This window comes from Tupaia chinensis, unplaced genomic scaffold (genome assembly GCF_000334495.1).
Source record: "Tupaia chinensis unplaced genomic scaffold, TupChi_1.0 Scaffold000234_1, whole genome shotgun sequence".
In the NCBI taxonomy this organism is placed as follows: domain Eukaryota; kingdom Metazoa; phylum Chordata; class Mammalia; order Scandentia; family Tupaiidae; genus Tupaia; species Tupaia belangeri.
The window spans coordinates 526,257-544,210 of record NW_006159712.1 but is presented as its reverse complement, the minus strand read 5'-3'; the positions used below and the strand labels follow the sequence as shown (position 1 = coordinate 544,210).

The window sequence follows — 17,954 nt, the reverse complement described above, 5'->3', positions numbered from 1 at the left end:
CTCATTATGTTTTATGGTTCTTAACCTCTTTAAGTTTCCTGAGAGAAGCCACCTTGGATTCTTAGAGGGATTGTATTGAGTTAGCAATTCTGTCTTAAAATAATACTCAGTCTACTAATAACTTTTCCAGTCTCTGGCAACCACAATTACATTTGGTTTCTTTGAGTTTGACTGCTTTGGGTAACCTTACAAGTGGAGTCCTACAGTATTTGTCCTTCTGTAACTGGCTTATTTTACTTAAGATACGGTTCTCAAAGTTCTTCTATATTTTGGCATGTGAGAGTATTTCCTTATGTGGATGAATAACATTCCTATTGTATGCATATTCCCAGTTGCTTTGTTCAATTTTTGGGCACTTAGGTTTCACTTACCTTTTGGCTATTGTGAACAATGGTGCAATGAATGAGTATGTAAATGTTTCTGAGATCCTTTTAATTTTCCCACTCCCCCAAACCTTGACTGAATGTCTCAGCTTGACTTACTCTGTTTGCAGTGATGATGATGATGATTTTGAAGATGAGGAAACAGAAGAAAAGGCTCCAGTGAAGAAAGTGAGTAGATAGAATGATAAGAGGTTGTCAGAAAAATAGCTAATAATAAACTATGGAAATTTCCTAGTGTTTGCTTGTAGTTAATGAAAGCTTACTTGCAGGGTTGAGTGTCATGTAGAAAAAATAGTTTTTGCTTGTGGGTGAGAACACTTGTCAGAGATGAAAAAGACCCTCTTTGGGGTATAGTCCTGCCATAGTCTCTTCATCTCTGTCCTCCTTTTTGGATTGTTGAGATACACCCCACATGCTTTCGCAAGCCACCAGTTCTAGGACCCAACTGCAGGGTTGACTATGTAAGATCCATTTGCTTTTAACCACCAGGCCATGACGCTAGCTTCTCTTGAGAAGGATAGGACTATAGTGAAAACATAACTATCAATAGGGAATGATCTATTTTCTTATTCCATGTGGCCCTCTCCCATAATTTGTTAGCCTTTTGTGATCACTGGTCAGAATAACTGCTTTTCCTGCATGATTTGAGGCAGTTTTACTTGCACTGTTAAATGACTGTTAACCACTAATAAAATGTATTATCCTTGCAGTCTATACGAGATACTCCTGGCAAAAATGCTCAAAAATCAAACCAGAACGGAAAAGACTCAAAACCATCAACACCAAGATCAAAAGTAAGTGATGGCATACATAAAAACAAATGTGGGCATTATTGAAGTAGTTAGGAAGAAAATAGTCTACTTTGGAAGAATCTGCTATGTCTGAAGTTTGATAGGCCTTGGGAAGAACCCTTAAAATAGGTGACAAGCTAAATTTGCTTTATTGATCATTGTTCTAAATAGCACAGTATAAGGTTGCTGGTGTTTTGGTTGGGGAGGAAACCAGCAAATTGGTATATAAAGTTCTTCCCTGTAAATTTTTTTGATAAGAAAATCAGCATAGACCAGAGGTTATCGATCTTACATACATGTTGGAATCATTCGTAAGTAGGGAGCTTAAAAGAACTCCAGTCTCCAGTACTTGTGTAGTTCAATAATTGTCTACTACCCGTGGAGGTTGTCATACTTAAATATGAGATGGCCTGTAGGCATCAAGTTGTACTGATTTTCTTGTACAGTTCTTCAAAGTTTCTGGCTTCATTTTTGAACTGATGTGGTATTCCCTATAAATATGGACTTAAGTAATTTATTTTACTTAAAGGAGTGATTTCCTTAATTTTGTGACATGAACTGACTGATAATGGCAACTTTGGTTTGTACAGCTGTTTTTGAGTTTTATTTTTTCTGTGAGCAAGAGACAGGCAGCACCTCTAATAGGAACTTGTTGCCTGATCCATCCTCAGATTTAGCCAGCCCCGAATCATGGGCACACACGCATACTTGCTGTGCTCATGAAAATTTTTTGATAGGAGCCTGGACCTGTCTCACATGGGTCAGCCTCACAGAGCATTGTGCTAACCTGTGTCACTGTCTGGTTCCTGTATAGTTGGTTTTATTTCAGAGTGCTGTGAGAATATTTACTGAGATCCGGTAGGAAGGGCTTTAATTGAAAGCTGTACTGTTGTTACAACTTAAGTCTTTTTTTCTGTCCTCAGGGTCAAGAATCATTCAAAAAACAGGAAAAAACACCTAAAACACCAAAAGGACCTAGTTCTGTAGAAGACATTAAAGCAAAAATGCAAGCAAGTATAGAAAAAGTAAGTAAGAATCATCTTCCAACTATGGATAGGTCTATTCCCACTTGAAGTGTACATTTCTGGGGATTTGGATGTTTGGATATGGATTTCATTTAATAATGTGCTTGCTTCTTCATTGATAGGAATTTTTTCTAAATGAGTTACAAAAGAAAAACTCTCACTTATACTCTTATCTTTAATTTTTGTGCATATGTAATGTTAAATAGGCCTTATTTTCAATATAGGTGAAATACAAATAATTCTAAGAGACAGTCTGACATGAGATATTAAAGTCAATGAGAACTGTTACCTCGCCTCTTCTGTTCGTAAGATATATATTAAACCAGCAGAGGGCATATGAATCTTGGATAAAATGCTAATAGCTGGAGAAAGTACAGAGGCTTAGTCTTAAAACCTTTTTTTTTTTTTTTGCCAGAGGGCATGTACTCTGACAGATAGCAATTCCCAACTCTGGGGCGTCATAGTCATGGTACAGTTCTCCCTTTCTCTATCCTATAAGGATTTTGGACACTCATGTATGGGCCCAGTGGTGTGTTTTGTTTTGTTTTTTTTACCCTAACTTTCCTAAAGTATGCATGTGCTTGCTGTGGGGAGAGATAACTACTCATGATTGACTTTTTTCTTTTAAGGATTACTTACATTTATTTATTTTAATTTAACCAGAGAGGAAAAAGAAAGCAAGAGAAAGCAAGCCAACTCAAATCACAGTCAGCCCTGTGGGAGTCCAGCATCCTAACTTCCGTGTCACCTGCTGGCCCCTCATGATTGGACCATTAAAAATAATTTCCAGTAAATTGAATCATTTCTATTTGTCCTTCACACCAGGCATCATTAGTCAATATGTGTGATGTTTTGAGTTCTGGGAGCGACTGTTGTGGGTATCTAGTCTCCTTTTGTTTTAAATAGTGGAAATGTGAGGTTATTTCTTTTGCTCTTTTGTTTTTGGAACTAGGTTCAGTGAACTCCTGAATAATTGGTTAAAACATTTTAGAAACATGAGAAAAGCTTTAATGCTATGAATGGTACTTGGTCTTTTTGGGTATAAATATTGGAATGGTGAGGAAAAAGTGACAACTAATTTGTTTCCTGTGTTCACTAGGCTGTACGTGGTATCAGATCTATTCTTTTTGGAGTGATGAGGCATTTGGGACAATAACATTTTAAAGCAGAATATATTTCTTATTTGCTTTAGTCACACTCTGTAAACCTTTTAGCCTTCCTGATATCACTGATTTACTTTTAGCCCTTGCATACAGTGCTAAAATAACATCTCTTAGATGACCCTCCCCCCCATTTTAATATGGTCCTATCTCCTTGGTTTAATTGCAGGCGCATTGAACAGTCCTGGGCACTACTGGTAAATTAAGCCCAAAGATGGGGAGAGAGGAAAAGGAGAAAAATGTAGTCCATACTGAGTATCATCAACAATCCAGACTGAAGTCTTCTATTTTAATCTCAATCCCCTTTCCTGATTTTACTACCCGCACCCCCTTCCAGGCTGGAAGCAATCTCTCTCCCAAAGCACGCACTTTTGACTGCTGTGATTCAGTGAACCTCACACTTTGCTTTCTATTACTTGTACATCTGCCTCACTTTTTGACCATGTTTTAATCACCTTTGTATTGCCATAGCTGCTCAATAAATATTTGAATGAATCAAATAAGAATGTATGTGACAATAATTTTAAGATGAAAATGCTGTAGTCAGTTTTATATTCTAACAGAGGCAATTAAGTGTTTTTAATACCATATACCCAGTATTGCTGTGGTCCCTTTAGCATTCAGAAACCTCAGGCTTAAAAGAATATTTATGCCACCAAGAATGATAAGGTAGCCAATCAAAATAGGAAACGCAAGTGATAATGGTACACTAAGAATTTTTAAGAAGTGCTAAGTATAAAGAGTTCAAGGTACTTATAAAACAGTATATTGGAAATAATACCTTTTGTAACAATCTGCAAATAGCCTGTGGTTTCTTGTCTGCTTCTATTTGAAGGAAATGACAAATTTTACATGTTAGTGAAAAGTAATTGTAACTTTCCGCCCATTCAGCTTGGTATACCTCATGAATTGATACCCAGGTTCATGTTGTCTGTGAGCCTAGGTTTTTGGTAAATACTCAGTGTTTGAACAGTTTTGGTCACTGGTGTCATGGTTCTGGAAGGAGAGGTATACTTTTGGATCTGGTTCTGGATGGTAGAGGGTGGTGATAAAACTCAACTGTTAGATGATGCAGAGGGGTAGCCAAGTTACCATAGTTGTATACCCATAGAATTTCAAACATGGTGTATATTTTATATTCCTAGAGTGGCTGGCTAGCTAGGTGGTTCAGATCTGAGCCTTCAGCAAACTTAGTAGTATAGGGTACGATTTGAAAAGCTTTAGTCCTAATGTGTTGCTTACTAGGACTTCCCCAGACCTGTAGAAAACATGTACTATTCCTAAAATGAAAACTATAAAGGTTCAAGAAATAAACCAGTGTAATGGCATGCAAATCTTTGAGGGTTTTTTTTTTTTTTTTCCAAAAATAGTACATTTCTATACTTAATCCTTAATATTGCTTTTGTCTCAATAGGGTGGTTCTCTTCCCAAAGTGGAAGCCAAGTTTATCAATTATGTCAAGAATTGCTTCCGGATGACTGATCAGGAGGTAACTGAATTTTCTGGAGATAAAACCATATCTAGATTTTTCGCTGTGATGTATTATAATTCCTTTTTTATGTTGAGTCTCTTACAAGGCACTCTTTGGCTCCTTTTAAAAGATTCTTAACCACAGATAATACTTAATATCAAATACATGGAAGTTTTAAAGAATTTAGTTGGCAGAAATTGAGAAGATACCTTTTAGTATATTTTCCCCACTTATTGCATGTAGGTAGATAATCTTTTGATTATTAAGCACATCTTAATTTTGGTACTATGTTGGCTAAGGAAATAAGCTGTGGTTTTTTTGTGCTATTCCATTTGGCAGCTTGGAGCAGTCTGGTTTTTGCTTATTTGGGAGTTGATGAGACTTCTTCATAGATTCAAGTGAAGCAGTGTTTTTTTTTTCTTTTATGCACATATAAACCCCAGGTTAAGTTGAAATTTTGTGAATGTTTCTAAGTAGTAAAAACTAGAAGGTAAATTCTTTAGAAACTGCTTTATGCAATTCAGTCATTGCTAAACAATGGAAAATCATATAAGCCTGAATGTATAAAAAACATCTAAGGATAACATGTGTCTTTTTCTGTGGACTACTTAAGAGAGTGATGATAAAGTTTTTGGTTAAGAAAAATTTAGGTGAGGCTAAAGTATTGACAGCCAAGATTATGCTGCTCTCTTGCACACTGTCACATAAGTTTTATAGCTCAAGTGTGACAAGTAATACTGCTAACAAGTATTTTCTGTTTCTTCAAACTGAAAGCTTATTTTCAAATGCATGATGAATTTCTGCCAAAGTTAGTTTAAAAAAACAATTTTGCCCGAGAAAAATAGGGGAAAATTACCTATTGGGACATGGTCACACCACCATTCTGTTTCTTGATTCTTTGGGATTTTCAGTATGGGCATGTGTAGGTGCCTAACACTTCAATTTAAAAATAAAAATTACCTGGAGACCAGAAGATGGTGTAGGCAGCCCTTCAATTAATTGCTGGTCTCCCACATGGCCATCCACGGTTCCAGTCCCAGGCCCTGATCCCTTAGCTCTTTTTTTCTCTACTGAGTGTACATATCCCCTAGCAAAATTTAAAGGTATCTCTTCCAGAAGGGACAGGTACCTTTAAAGAGGTTCTTCACCTCCTGTCAAAGCTGGCAGTTAGAGCTGGCAGGCTTAGGCAGGTCCCAGGTTGTGAACATAGGTCATCTCTGTGGATCAGTGGCCCCACTCTGCCACTGTGTTGCCCAATATATTGATTTGCTATTATAGAAGTTATAGTAATTTTTTTTTTTGAGAGGTTTTTGTTATAAGGCAAGTGTGCTCTCCAGAAAGACAAAGTAAGAAATCACCCCGTGGGGGGGGGGAATGGCCATGCCGCAATCCCTTCTCCATTCTCCTCTCAGGATATTGGGCCCACACGCACCCACGCCCACTGTGAGTTTAAGCCACCGGGTCTGGGACTCAGACCAAGATCAACTACATGGGAATCTAGCAACTTAGCCATTACACCTACTGCTGGTCCCAGAGGTTATAGTAATGTTTAAGATTCTTCTACAGTATTTTTCTCAAGAAAAAGATAATGCTTACAAGGGTTTGGCATGTAAAATTCTTTTCAGACAGAACATAAAATAGCAAACGATTTTTCAGTATGTTTTCCCTCTTCTGTTTATGATAGAATATATGTCTGCATTAAGGATCAGACAAGCACCCTCTTGGGTCCAGTCACACTACAATCCTCCCCTCCAGACATTGGGCCCTTGAATTAAGAGTTAATGCAGAATAGTGTACTGTTGAAGACAGCCTGCAAATGAATTTCGGGGGATGTTTGTTGGCATCCAGTATTCAGTTCTCTTGCCATCTGAGACTCTTTGGCTGCATTTAATAACAGTAGTTGAGAATCTTGTTTACTGAAGCACTGGTGAAAAGGCTACGGAAGTTCTTAATGACCTGAAATAATGCATAAAAACCTACTTCTTGTTTATAGCTTTCAGTGTCTTTCAGAATTATGCAGAGTTTAAAAGAGCTGCAGTATCTTGAAATATACTTTTTTTTGAGTTGCCATCGGCATGCATCCTCCCCAGAGAGAGGAGGCTAAGATGGCCTTGCCATGATTTCCTTCTTCGTTCTTCTCTAAGAATTTGGGCATGTACACACACCCATCTTGTTTTTCAAGCTGCTGGTCTGGGACTTGTACTCTGCTGTCTATGTGGGATCCAGCTGCCTTAAACTCCATGCCTCCTGCTGGGCTGCATTATTTGTTAAAAGAACTTGTCGAATTCTTCTGATTAACTTAAAACTTCAAGGTTGTCACAAGGCACAGCAATGTTTATGAATAGGAGAAAAGGACCACCTAACTTGAAATAAATAACTAGATAATAACTGTATTTATCATGATAATCATTTGAAATGGATTTCATCCCTTTAAAAATTATTTTTAAGTCATCAAGATGAAAAGCCAGATTCTGTGGTGCACTCCTTTATTTAGTCTCAGATACTTAAGAAACTGAGGCAGGAACATGGCAGCAGTTTCAGACCCTGTCTAAAAATACTACACACATAGCAAAAGGATCATTAAGACAAAACGTTCTATGAACTGAATGAAAAAGGAATGTGTCCTGGAAGTTTTTTGTGTTTCACCCAATCAGGAAAAGCAAGTCTGAGTAGCTAATAATATCAGTACATGTAATTTAAGATCTCATTTAGATGCATCTAGTTTTAGATATAGCAAATAATTTTTAGTAAGTTTTCAGTGTGTGTGTACATAAGCAGTTAAATAATTCTTTGTTTTTATTTGCTAAATCTGGCCACTGAAACTGATCTCTAGACAGATGAACTGATCTATCACCTTGATTTCCTTAACTAAAGATCCCTAAACTGAAATGTGCATCAATATAATTAGATGACCATATGGCTTTGTTTGAAGATTAAATTATGTCCCAGTATAAACTTGGAATAAGTTCTTAGCATGAACTTTTTTGGTGGTAGAGTGTAAAATAGGTGTTGAACTGCTTAGAGAGAGACATGGTTTAATTTATTAAATGTGTCTATGAAATGTTGTGGTTCTTTAACCACATTTTCTTTTTTTTTCTAGGCTATTCAAGATCTCTGGCAGTGGAGGAAGTCTCTTTAAGAAAATAGTTTAAACAGTTTGTTAAAATTTTCCGTCTTATTTCATTTCTGTAACAGTTGATATCTGGCTGTCCTTTTTATAATGCAGAGTGAGAACTTCCCCTACCGTGTTTGATAAATGTTGTCCAGGTTCTATTGCCAAGAATGTGTTGTCCAAAATGCCTGTTTAGTTTTTAAAGATGGAACTCCACCCTTTGCTTGGTTTTAAGTATGTATGGAATGTTATGATAGGACACAGTAGTAGTGGTGGTCAGACATGGAAATGGTGGGGAGACAAAAATATACACGTGAAATAAACTCAGTATTTTAATAAAGTAGCCCTGTTCTCTTTGTATTCACTTATTTAACTTTTTATATTTTGTCAAATAAATATATATAGTTAAAAATGTCAAATAGTATCCTAAAATGCTGTGAGAAAGTTACTGCCGTACTCAGTTCTCCCCAGAGTTGACCAGTTTTCCATCAGGAGGATTTAGTAGCTTCCACATTCCCTCCTCTTGTTGATAGTTAAATACTACAGCTATGTAAACTTATTTCCAGATGTTCCATCAGTCCTCCCTACAAATGCTAGCCTCAACTCAAAGAAAATCTGACATGTTAGACTGGCTTCGAAGCAGCTATTCTCGGACCCTGAATTTATCTGAGCCAATTCAGGAGATTACTTCCGTGATTTTTTTTTTTTTCACCCAGTGATAACATGTTAGATCTGTGGGTGATACTTATTGCATGTGATTGTTAAATGAGGATATTTATAGGCTAATTCTTTTCAGAGATTTTTGCTATAGGTCTTGGGTGCACACTGGCAAGAGTGAGAAATCAACCCTCCAGAGGATGGCCACAGCATAATTTTAACTCCATTCTCTTAAGTATTTCAGTTCCTCATATGTGAAAATGTCTTGATCTTGTCATAAAATTCATTGCTGCTTTCAAAGTTGAGTCTTGAATTTGCAGGATGGTGTTTCATATATGACCTGTTCTGGAATTTTATGGTGTGTCTTAGGTGTAGGCTAAACCCCACCCTGGTTGTACCATGGGTCTAGTCTGTTAGGGGCCATTTTCTTGGGAGGTTTCAGTCTTGCAGTTTTTCTCATATGCTTTTTGTTTGATTCTCGGATACTTTTCTTCATTCCTTTTTGTTTAACTTTAGGAAAGGGACTTTAGTTTTTCAAATTTGGGGACTTTGTTTTTTTAACTTTCTACATGGTGTGATTCTTTGAGGGATTTCTCTAAAATCTGAAAAAAACTAGAGGTGGTCCTTAGTCCATCTCTTCACTCAGCTTTCCTCAACCCCCCCCCATCCTTTTTATCTCATTGACTTAGTGTGGCATTTGTTGGGTAGACTTGGAGTTGCAGGTATCTCGATGAAGGGCTGCAGGATTAACCCTTTATATCTCCATGTCCAGATAGGATAGCCCTGTCACATCTAATCAGTTTCTAGGTGTCAGATAATTTTATTTTGGTCTGACTTTTTCCATTGGTTCATTTCTCTGAATATGTCCATGTTGCTTTTCTCCTTTAAATACCTTTATTTAGATAGAGGCTCAGGAGGGGAGATAGCAAAATGTCCAGTTTTCATAGCCTCAGTGTAAAGTATACTTCAAGGAACATTCATGCTTGGTGGGTGGAAGAGATTACCTACTTTAAATTGATAGGATTATCCCAGGTGGGGTACTGATTGCTCAGTGAGTTGCTGGTGTTTAGATAATGCTGCCAGGAAGTACCTTAAAGGAAGCTTTTCCTCCCTCTTCCTCTTGCCTGCAGGGAAGGTGACAGCATGAGTGTGATAGGTGACAATACCAGTGTTCTAACATTTTCAGAAGAGTGATTATACCTCCATTTCAATATCTTAAGCTTTGAAATGTTTAGATTTTGAGTTTTGTATCTCAAGTTTATTTTGGTTTAGTTAGATCACTTTTATGGGACAGAAAACAAAAGGACTTAACCATTATTTGAGGGAAAGCAGTTGGCCCTGGTGGTTGTCCTGTTGGACCTCATTACAGGAAGCTAATCAAATCCTAAACAAGTGTGCTTCATCCTTGAAGAAAATCTGGGCAGCGCTTATTTGTGGAATGGCAGAGATTCAAGATTATACCTTAAATTTAACTAGTCACCTAAAAGAATACTTCCTTCTTTGTAAACCTGGGACTTGGGAAATCACCTTTTTTGGCAATTAGAATTTGCTAAAATATTGAATAAAATTTCTAATTCTAATCTAAAATCTTTGAGAACTTACTTGTACCTGGTACTAACCTATGTGTGAAATTAAAGTTCATGGGAAAATATAAGATGTTGTCATAAACTTTCTCAGCCTCAGCTCTTAAGTTCAAGATATACCAACCACTTGGTCCAGTTTTTAAACTGATTTAAGGACCCTACCACCATAAACTTGACAAATCTGTGATTTCACTATTCACTGATTCAAACTTCATTATCAATTTGATGTTCAATTTTAGCGGAATTCATCTTGCTCTGATAGTTATTTTCAATCAAATTAGTCTGTTAGTGCCTTTAAACTAGATCCTATTCAGGTGAGTGTTGGTGCAAAAATTTTTTTTGAAACCCATGTGTAGTTTTAACATTTTCCACAAATTTGAAAGACACGGCACTAGGGGAAGCTGTACGATAAACTCGGTTTTTGCTTAAGGCTGGGGACTTCTAGGACATGTAACAGGAGTAATAGTTGGTTTTAGGGGGTTCTGGAATTTTAACTTTAAAAAATTAACTGGGCAAATTTCCCTAAGCCAGTCTGTTAAATATAAATGCTTTTTAATCTGGTCCTTTGAGATACCATTTATTTTTTGGGCTTTTCCTTTGGTTTTTATCATTAAAAAGTCTTTTTTATTGCCTCCATTTATATCGAAATTTGAAGGGAAATACTTATTTTGTTTGTTCTTAAGAGCACCCCAGAGTTATGAGGCCACAATCTACCCCCAGCTTCAGCCAGCTCAGGATCATCCGCGCACTTGTGCCTGGTGTCCTTGGGAAAATCTCTAGGTGCAAAGCTGTGTGGGACAACTCTGCAGTGTTAAGATTTTACTGCTGTGCTGCTGTCTGGCCCCTGGAAAATACTTGATTTTTGTATCATGTTACTGATTTTCAGAATGGTGGGTTCATGTACTGACACCCCCTGATGAGCTTGCTCCTTTTGCAGACATGGATCATCTGATAACTTATTGCTTCACTGTGTGAAGAGATGTTCCAGGTTCATCATGACCTTTTTTTTTTTTTTTTCATTTGCAATAGGGTGTATATACACCTGAGATCAAGAATGAGAATGTAAGGAAGCACTCCCACCCTCCACGCCCCCAGGGAATGACCATGCCACATGCACGTGTTTTCTGAGTTGCTGGGTCCAGGACTTGAATCATGCTGTCAGCCATATGTGATCCAGCCCCCGTGATCATGAGCCATTATCCCAGGGAGCTCTTGCTGGCATTTATAGATCAGACTCTAGGTGGAAGTGTTGGTTAATTCTGGGGTCTAGGTTAGCTGACTGACTAGATGAGACCCTTTGGGAAAAGCAAGGGAAAAATTTTAACACAGGACGGCATTGATGATCTGGGTGGTAGACAGGAAAAAGCTTTTCTTTAATCAATTCCAATTGACTGCTGTAAGGGTGAGAACTAGAGATGTTACCTTCAGCTCCAACCAGAAAGGTTAAGTTCCCTTCCCCCCCAAGGAAAAAAGGTTAGGTTGAGGGTCATACATGTGCTGAGCCTGTTAGACATAAGTGGTCTGGGGTCTAACAGGTGGTGTGGTTGAGGCTCTGGACTCCTACATGGCTGACCATGGTTTGAGTCCCAAGCCTGGCAGCTTACTATAATTACAAATTAAATCTTAAAATTTTAAAAACTGGTGGTCTGGACTCTGGGAAGACAGTTTAATATCTCAGAAAGTCTAAGGCTACCTTCCAGACAGTTCTTTACCACAGAACTGGTTGCTTTAAAGGTTCTAAGTTTGTTTTCTTTTTTTCTGAGAGGTTTTTGCTACAGGGCACGTGGGCTCACCAGGCAAGAGACAGAAAGTGAGAAATTTGTCCCCCGCCCGCCAGGGGGCATGCCCCTCTGCAATCCCTTCTCCATTCTCTCATTTTGGGCACGCATGTACTTGTGCCTGGCGTGAGTTAAGCCACTGGGTCTCGAACTGCGGTCGACAACGTGGGAGTCCAGCGACATAGCCATTATGCCAACTGCTGGTCCCAAGTTGTAATGCTGTGAAAATTGAAGAGTTGGTTTTGAGAGAGCTTCAGAGCCTCATCTGTGCTGAAGGTCTGCTTTGGTTAAGCTGCTTGATCCTATTGAAGATGATGTTGCTTGAGGCTGCATTTGTCCTTGTCAGACTGGAGGTTTTCCTTCTTTGTCTCCACAGTATTTGTATTCCACAGGCTCCCTGAGTCTTAGGAGTTCACTCCATCAGGAAGGGGGTAATGGGAGCTCGGTGTCAGATTGCACTGCTGGCTTACTTTACTTTGACGCTTGAAAAGGGGGTGGGCAGAACCTACACTTTAAATACACATTGTGTCCCAGAGTTCTAGGTGCGGCAGTGTAGTCAGCAAAGCAAGTAAGTGCTCCGTGGGGCTACATTGCCCTGGGGTGGCAGTTCTCGGCTCCCCCAGGGTGTTACCTGAGTACTAGCCTGGAGCTGGCTATAGGATACAGGTGCATCTTGACTCTAGTACCACAGTGGCAAGTGGACACCCAGCCTGGACTGTGACAGCCGCCTTAGCGGCCCTCACAGCCACTGTTGCACCGCTATGCTTCCTTAACTGGAGGAAGCTTTTTTAAAACAAAACTGTTTTGACCCTTAGTTTCAAAGCCTGTAAAGACCACACTATGGCCATAAAAAGAACGGACTACTGGTAAATGCAATAATGGATGAATCTCAAGAACATTTTAGGGCAGACACAAAGAAGTATTTACTACATGGTTCCCTATCTGTGAAATTGGAAAAGAATCTAGTGGCAGAAGGTCAGTGTTGCTTGGGACTAGTGATTGGGGGTGGAGAGTTACCTGAAGAGAGGTGGTGTTTGTATATAGATAACATTTGTCAAAACCAAATTACATACTTACAGTGTATGCACTAAAAATTGTATATAATTTCAAAAGCCATGGCATTTGTTTCTTAGGTTTTTGCTCTAGGGCATGCAGTTGCCAGATAAAGTGGGAATTCACCCCTCTGCCCTCCCACAAGGATGGCCATGCCACAGTCCTCCGTTCTTGGGATTTGAGGCATGTACACTCATGTACCAGTGTGTTTCCAAGCTGCTGTGTCTGGGACTTGAACCACACAGTCATGTGGGATCCAGCCACCTCAACCTCCAGGCTACTTTGCTGGCTCACCATTGGATTTTTTTTTAAAGAATTATTTTATTGAACTTTTATCTATCTATAATCTATCTATCTATTTTATTTTGACCAAAGAGAGGGACACAGAGGGAGAGAGGGGCAAAGTGAGAAGGCAAGCCATCAGGTATGGGGCTCAAACCAGGGTCAGTCATGTGAGAGTCCAGTGCCCTTAACTACCATGCCACCTGCTGGCCCTTCATTGAATTTTTTTTTTTTTTAATGTTTTAAATGATTTTTTTTTTTTAGTTGCTGGAGGAGGACACACATGCTTGCTGGAAAGAGAAAGGGAGGAAGAATGCACCCCTCACTGGATAGTCACACCTCAGTCCTTTTCTGTTTCCCCTTTGGGATTCTGGGCATGCACACACAAATGGCTGGCATGTTTCTCAAGCCCCTGGGTTTGGGACTCAACAGCACAGCTGGCCACGTGGGATCTGGCTACCTTAACTACCACACCGCAAGCTGGCCCAACGGCTGACGGCTTTGTGTTTCCCTGTAAGGGTCTGCGTATAAGGCAAAGCAAGCACGTTGCCTGTTTCTGCATTCGTCTCGCCACCCTCCCTCAGGGTAGTCACACAGCCCTTCTCCACTGCTGGCACTGCCATCTTTTGCCTGGAGTACTTCTTTGCCTGGCTGGGTCTTAGCTGAACTGTTACCAAGAGATCTTTCGAGGACTACTGCTTTTTCTTTATCCCGTCCCACTGCTTTTTCTTTATCTCGTCCCACATTTCTTTGAAAACACTGGTAACAAGGTGGCGTTTGCCTCTTGGGTTCTTTTACTTAATGCCCACTCTTCCAGGTAGAAGTTAAGTGGTGGGGCCAGCAGGTGGCGTGGTGGTTAAGGCACTGGAATTCCCACATGGCCGACTGGTTTGAGTCCTGAACATGGCAACTTGCTTTCTCCCTTTCTCTTGCTTTCTTTGGCAAAACTCATGTGAAAAAAATATTAATTCTTTTTTTTTTAAAAAAAGAAGGAGACCAGCAGTCAGCGTAATGGCTATGTCGCTGAACTCCCATGTAGTCGACCATGATTTGAGTCCCGGACCCGGTGGCTTAAATGCATGCGGGGTGCGTGTGCGTGCGTGCCCAAGATCCCGAGAGGAGAATGGAAGAGAAGGGATTGCGGCGTGGCCATCCCCCCCTGGGGGGGGGATTTCTCGCTTTCTGTCTCTCCGTCTCTTGTCTTTCTGGCGAGCGCACATGCCCTATAGCAAAAATCTGTCAAAAAAATAAATAAATAAAAGAAGTTAACTGCTTTTTAGTGCAGGGACCTTGTCTATCCTCAGAGAGGACCTGACAACCCAGTACAAACGCAATAAATAGTGACTGAATTATTTATTTATTTTAGAGAGATGTCTGCTGTAGGGCACATGTATTCGCCATCAAGACAGAGACAGACAGAAAGCAAGAAATCACGCCCCAGGGGGATAGCCACGCCACAATCCTTTATCCATTTTTCTCTAGGGATCTTGGGCATGCACGCACATGTGCTCTGTGTGAGTTTTAAGCCACTGGGTCTGGGACTCAAACTGCAGTCAGTGTAACCATTATGTCATTTGCTGGTCCCAGGCTGAATGGATTTTTAAGAAGTGACTCCTGGGGGTGGCAGGTGGTGTGGTGATTGGGGGAAATGGACTCACACGTAGCCGGTCACCGATTGAGTCCCAGACCTGGTGGCCTGCTTTGTCACTTTCCCTTTCTGTGTCTCTGGTGAGCGCACATGCCCTATAGCAAATTAAAAAGAATAGTAATAAATAAAATTAAATAATCCTTTAGAAGATAAGTGCCAAATTAGTGGCACATAGTAAATGCTGTATGAATACATGTGTGGTCTTTAAGCGATTAATGGAAATGGAAAAAACTGAATGGATTAAAAAATTGGGGAGAAGACAGCGGGTGATGTGGAGGTTAAGGCATCGGCTCCCACATGGTTTCCTGGAACGGTTTTTGGGGCTGGTAGCTTCATGATCGTGCCTGCATGCCCCAAATCCCAAAGAGAATGGAGAAGGGATTGTGGAATGGCTATTCCCCCCCCTCGGGGGTGATTTCTCACTTTCCCTGTCTGTCTCTGGTGAGTGCACATGCCCCCCGCCCCCGAAAACTACATTTTTGCACCAAAATAAATTTGTGCACTTTTCATTAACTTTTTCAAGTTCCTCTTGTATCACATAGAAAATCCCAATAGAAGCCATTTAAGATTCATGCATATGGTAAGTGGATCTGTGAAACTAGGTCTGAGGGTGGGGAAGGGCTCCTGATAAAACGACGGGGCTTGGCATTACAGGACAGATTCTGGTTAGACAGCTCTTTAACTGCAAATTGGTTGATCCTGCCTTTCTACTTCATGAAATGGTGAAAAAAAAATGTAGATAAACAGAACCATAGCTAATACCAGCTAGATTGTTTGGAACCTCTATCGTGCGCCAGTCTAAGCATGACTTCCTTTGGTTCAACAGCTCTTCAGAGTTCGTACATGTACTTTGCAATAGGGAAGGAGTCACAGGCCGTTGCTATTGGAGTAAAGGTTGGAGGCAAAATTCAAATCCAAGGCCACTGACTCCAATCCATGCTCTCATTCAGAACTGTGCTCTCGGATGGACTTCGTGCTTTGCCTTGTTTGTGTGATGGGAGGGATCGCCAAGTACACTTTACTGAGTGTTTAGATAGGTTTTTAGATAGGATGTAGTTATGCAGGTATTAAATAGTAGAGACGAATATAGAAGAGTAACAGTATAGAAAATTGGCAGTATGATTCTTTTTTTAAAAAAAGAATTATTATATTTATTATTATTTTCTAATTTGACCAGAGAGAGAGAAATAGAGAGAAATAGAGAAAGTGAGAAAGCAAGCCACCAGTTCTGAGACTTTAACCACAGCCTGCCATGTGGAAGTCCAGAGCCTTTAACCACCACACCACCTGCTGGCCCCGGAAGTATGATTCCTAGGAGATACTTCAAATGCTTTTAAGCAGGTGGTAAGCCAAAACCACCTCTTGACGGTCTATCAGAAGACTTCCTGACAAGATCAAAGATGGTAGACTTGGGGCCTAGTGGCGGCGTTTCTGTCCATCTGTTGATGGTTGGCCATTACAAACTATCTTGAGATCAGTTTAATTTCTCCAGAACGTGGGCAGTTAAGACTAACTTCAAGATCAGTCCTGGTGTTCAGAATGGCAAAGTAAATTCAGACCAGCAATTGTATGCAAGAACTTTCCCCGTCAGTCAGCATGTTTTTGGTTGCCAGAACTCAGCAGATGAGGGGGAGGAGAAAGCATCTCTCCAATGGGGCATAGTCACTGCAATCCTTTCCCCATTTCTCTGTCAGGTTTTTGGACTCCTGTGTACATGTGCCCCAGTGTTTTTCAAGCCACCAGGGCCAGGATGCTAACCTTGCAGTCAGCCATGTGGGATCTGGCTCCCTTCATCGCTAGGCCAGGGGCCCAGCCCAGCGTCTGGTTTTGAAAAGGTTTTCTGCACTTGGGCCCAATGCTGAAACAGAGGCTAGCTGTTTATAGTAGCCTTGGCTTTAAAAGGGAACTTAAGAAAGTTTGCAGAGGCCTGATGTTTGGAAAATTCCTGATATTGATTATTCTATGACTTTAGGAAAATAGCACCTTTTGACAGCACCCACCTCAGTTTACGCTCTAGTAAAAAGGGAATACTCACAGCCAATGACAAAGGAGGCTTTGAATCAGGTAGAATTTTTAAAAAAAATTATTTAATTTTATTTATTCATTTATTTTAATTTGATCAGAGAGAGAGAGAGAGAAGCAAGCTACCAGGTTGGGGACTCAAACTGTGATCAGCCATGTGAGAGTGTCCTATGCCTTAACCACCACACCACCTGCTGGTCCCCCCACATAGGATTTTTGAGTTTTGCTGGATTCTTTTGTCTAAGACCCCTCTCCGGGTGCTGGTTCTTACCACCTCCCAGCTTTCCAGAGGCATGATTCCTTCCCACCAACCCTGGAGTGCAGGTGTTCTAGAACCCTGGTCAGCCAAGCTCTGTTTTGACCTGATGCTAAAGGAAAGAGGTCAGAGAGGGAAAGAAACTGGAAAGCAAGCCAAAATGGCAATTTCGCTTTGTAATAAATGAAGCGATTCAGTCCGGATAGGGCCTCGGGTGGTTGTTGACCGGAGTCCTGTTAGCTATTCCAGGGTTGGGGTTGCAGCTACTCCTCGGGGCCGCTAGGTGGCAGCCGTGTGTTTCCAAAGCGGGCTCGCCTACCGGAAAGCCCAGCTGGGATCCCCAGAACCTACGCTGGAGCCCGGGAGGGGCGGGGGTGAGGTGGGGGAGAGACGCCCTGGAGTCCCCCTTCTGCCAGTGGCAGGAATGGATAGAGAGGACGGGGATTCACTTAGAGTGATTAGCCCGCCGGAGGGTGGCTGGAAAACGCCACGATCTTGCGTGGACTCACAGGGCGGGTAAAAGCGACCCTCCTTCACAGGAGCCGCCCCGGGGGTTGGGCCTGACCCGCCCCCTCCTGCTCCCCTCTCAAGCGCTGGTGGCTGTGAGTGAGTGCAAGTAGCGAATGTGGGCGAGCGAGGACGCTCCGCACAGAACCGCGTTCCTGGGGATCGCCGCCTGCCCGATTCGGGCTACGATTGCGCCGCGGCGCAGGTCGCTGCGCCGGAACTCGGA

At 40.9% G+C, this 17,954-nt stretch overlaps 2 long non-coding RNA genes across 2 annotated transcripts; both read left to right on the top strand.

Moving 5' to 3' along the window:
* The first annotated feature begins 242 nt into the window (after positions 1–242).
* Positions 243–2,118, top strand: LOC114007788 (uncharacterized). Its single transcript, XR_003549376.1, has 3 exons — positions 243–551; positions 1,094–1,177; positions 2,098–2,118. It is a non-coding gene; the product is annotated as an uncharacterized LOC114007788 (long non-coding RNA).
* A 41-nt stretch (positions 2,119–2,159) lies between these two features.
* On the top strand, positions 2,160–8,231 carry LOC106734851 (uncharacterized). The gene is made up of 3 exons (XR_001370379.2): positions 2,160–2,199; positions 4,774–4,848; positions 7,931–8,231. It is a non-coding gene; the product is annotated as an uncharacterized LOC106734851 (long non-coding RNA).
* The last annotated feature ends 9,723 nt before the right edge of the window (positions 8,232–17,954 follow it).